The sequence below is a fragment of the Herpailurus yagouaroundi genome, unplaced genomic scaffold, assembly GCF_014898765.1.
Source record: "Herpailurus yagouaroundi ecotype Mexico unplaced genomic scaffold, PumYag 190, whole genome shotgun sequence".
In the NCBI taxonomy this organism is placed as follows: domain Eukaryota; kingdom Metazoa; phylum Chordata; class Mammalia; order Carnivora; family Felidae; genus Herpailurus; species Herpailurus yagouaroundi.
This window is the reverse complement of record NW_024412421.1, coordinates 33,500,871-33,504,200: the sequence shown is the minus strand read 5'-3', so window position 1 is coordinate 33,504,200 and position 3,330 is coordinate 33,500,871. Positions and strand designations below refer to the sequence as shown.

Here is a 3,330-nt window from a genome sequence, read left to right as displayed (position 1 = left end):
TGATGAGACAAACAGAGGGCGCTTCTGAGACCTGGGATTTATTTCACGAGACCCTGAAACGCACAGTCATGAGACCTGCAGTGTCAAATAAACAGACAGGATTGCCGCGAGGCACTGGCTCCCCACCGACGGTTACATCCGGATGTATGCATCCGGATCCTGGATTCTTGGATCTCCTTGCTACGGGCCCCTCCCCCCATCCAGACACATGCCACCATCTCTTTAAAAAGGAAGAGAGAAAGAAAAAGAATGGGGGCTGACAGCTCAGAGCCTGGAGCCTGCTTCGGATTGTGTGTCTCCCTCTCTCTCTGCGCCTCCCCCACTTATGCCCCCCCCCCCAAAAAAAAAAAAAAAACTAAAAAAAAAAAAAAAGAAAGAAAGAAAAAGAAGAGAAAAGGAAAAAAGCGTCATGGCGCAGAGCAAAGTCCAGGCCCTGGAGAGAGATCGGAAGTCAGCCTTCCCATGTGGCGCCGGACCAGCAGGGGGCGTCCGGTCTCAGGGGACTCCCTTGCATCGTGGCTGGGCTCAGTGCTCCCATCTGGAAATGCACAATAACAATAACACCTCCCTTAATGGACTGTTGTGGGAATTCAATGAGATAGGAGATACTATGTGATACATAATGAGATATACAAGTGCGTTTTATTGCCTTCAAGTATTTTACACACGGAAGCTTTGCTCATCGAAAATTACCAGGAAGAGGTGTTTATTTCCTTGTTGTGAGATCGCCCCTCATATAGCTTAGAAAGCAAATATGGCAGTTGAAAACATGGAGCTTTCGAGCTGTGCGTACCTGGGTTTGAAGCCCGTCCTCACCAACGCAAACATAACTGGGTTGGGAAAACCATTGGCAGAATTTCCTCAGGCGGAACATATGCGTCCCATATGACCCTGCAGTTCTGTCCTAGGGATATGCCAAACAGAAGTGCTCGCATATGTTCACCAAAAGACATGTCCCGGAATGTTCATAGCAGCCCGGGTTTTAAAAGCCCAGACCTGGATGCTGCCCAGATGTCCCTAATATTAGTTTCCTATTATAGGCTGCATGACAGATTGCCACAAAATTTGTGACTTGAGACGACACGCATTTTATATTCCGCAGATTCTGTGATGAAGGCATTTGGGAATGGACCTTGCTTCAGAATCTCGCAAAGCTGCAGTCCAGGTGTCTGCCCGGCAGGGGTCTCGTTTCAAAGCTCAGCCGGGAAGGGGTCACTGCCAAGGTCATGTGGCTGCTGGCAGAATTTAGATCTTTGTAAAACCCCGGGCCTCAGTTTCTTGCTGGCTGTCGGCTGGAGGCCATCCCTAGTCACAAGAGGCCATCCTAGGCCACAGTTCCTAGGCTTGCCACATCGGCCTCCCCAAAATGCCACTGCTTCATCAAAGCCAGCAAGGGGGAGCATCTGCTTGCAGCATGGAGGTCACGATCCTCTGTAAGGTAATCGTGGAAATGAATTCCATTACCCTTGCTGTCTTCTATTGGCTACAATCACATCACACACCCTGCCTACTATCAAGAGGAGGGGACCACACAGAGGCACAAACACAGGAGGTGGGCGTCACGGGACCACCTTAGAGTCTGTCCACCACGTCAACGGTGCCATGCGTAAATAAAGCATGGATTGTCACACCATGAAATATCCTAAAGAGAACGAGCAACTTCAACCCCATCAACAGTAAGGGCGAATTTCCAATCACAGTCTGAAGTGAAAGAAATCAAAGAAGCTAAAGGGTATGGGCTGTGTAATCCCATCCTATAAAGTTTAGAAACTGTCGAAACTGACCTCTGCTGTTAGAAGTCAGGATGGTGGTCAGTCGGAGGCTGGCGGTGGGGGGGGGGGGGGGGGGGGGGGGGGGGCGGTGGGGGCTGGGATATAAGGGGGTTGGGGGTGGTAAGTAATGTTCTGTTTCTTCATCTGGATGCCGGTTACAGGGGTGCGTTTACTTATAGAAAACTCATTAGGATAGGTTCACTTCTCTGTACATACGTTGTGCGTCAAAAGTTTAAAAGAACTGACCCAAGAAGAAGTGGAAAATCTCAACAGCCGTGGAGGACACGGAAGTGACAGTAAAGGAACTATAACCATTCCCTACTCCTTCCCTGCCCCCTCCCCCAAGACACCTTGTACTTTGTTCTGCAAATCTCCAGGGGTCGCATAATTCTTCCCTCGCTTAATGGCAGGTGGTAGTTTGCGGCTGCATTCAAAATCAAACGTATACTCCAAACCACGGCCTACATGACCCTTTGGGTTCTGACCCTTGTAGTTTCACTGTCTAATTTTTTTTTTTTTTCATTTTTAATTTGAGAGAGAGGGAGAGAGAGAGAGAGAGAGCAGGAGGGGGCAGAGGGAGAGAGAAAATCTCAAGCAGGCTCCACGCTCAGCGTGGAGCCCAACACAGGGCTTGATCCCGCGACCGTGAGATCATGACCTGAGCCAAAAATCAAGCATCAGGCGCTCAACCAACTGAGCCAGCCGGGTGCCTCTAGTTCCGCCTTTTCACCTCCTGCCACCACCCTGCCTCCCTCTGAGGCCCCAGTCACACTTGGCATCTCTCAGCCACTCGGGTGTGCCAGGCTCTTTCTGCTTTCTGACTTCAGGGCATTTGCACATGCATCCTCTAGCCTGGACCCGTGCTCTCACTCTTCAGCTGGCCATCTCAAAGAGGCGGATTCTCACCGATACTACCTCCCTCACTCTACCACCCACTCACTCCTTCCTTCCTCTGTCACCACGGCACGCACCGCCAATACATACTTCCCGACTGAGCTTTCAATGATTCTTGTATCTTCTCCCCATGAAGACGCGAGCTCCCGGAAAGCAGGGACCACACGTGCCTTGCTCTCTCTCTGGGGTCTGCAGCAGAGCCGGGCCCAGAGCATTTGCTGGGTGAGCGGGAGCACGTGGCCATCTCACATCTCCCTGCTCGCGGGCCCCGTGAGCAGAGGCTGAGAGGCTCTGAGTTCCGGTTCCAGATTCTGAGGCTGACGTGTGGCCCTGATCCAATGAGCAGTGGCCAGAGGAGCTGAGGTCCCCAGTGGGGGGTGTGTGGCCGCCAGAGGGGCTGTCTTGCAGCTGTAAAGCACCGCATCGCTCTCCTGTGCAAAGCCTGTCGACACCCGCGGTCACCCGAAACACATTTGTCAGCAGCGGTTCAAAGCGATAGCAACCGGGGTTCGCGGCATTTGTGAGTTATGTCCCAAACAAGCTGCTGCTGTGAAAACTTAAAATATGGCTGGCTGCAGACGACTTAAACATGTTTTAAATTGGAAATTTCTGGGAGATATATATCTGCCAAACGGAAGAGCAGGGAAAAGTGAACATCACATCA

At 51.3% G+C, this 3,330-nt stretch overlaps 1 long non-coding RNA gene across 1 annotated transcript; it reads right to left on the bottom strand.

Annotated features, from left to right (window-relative positions):
- Positions 1-613: 613 nt before the first annotated feature.
- Positions 614-2,933, bottom strand: LOC121010034 (uncharacterized). The gene is made up of 2 exons (XR_005780978.1): positions 2,757-2,933; positions 614-1,431 (listed from the first exon to the last, which is right to left on the bottom strand). It is a non-coding gene; the product is annotated as an uncharacterized LOC121010034 (long non-coding RNA).
- Between the last annotated feature and the right edge of the window lie 397 nt (positions 2,934-3,330).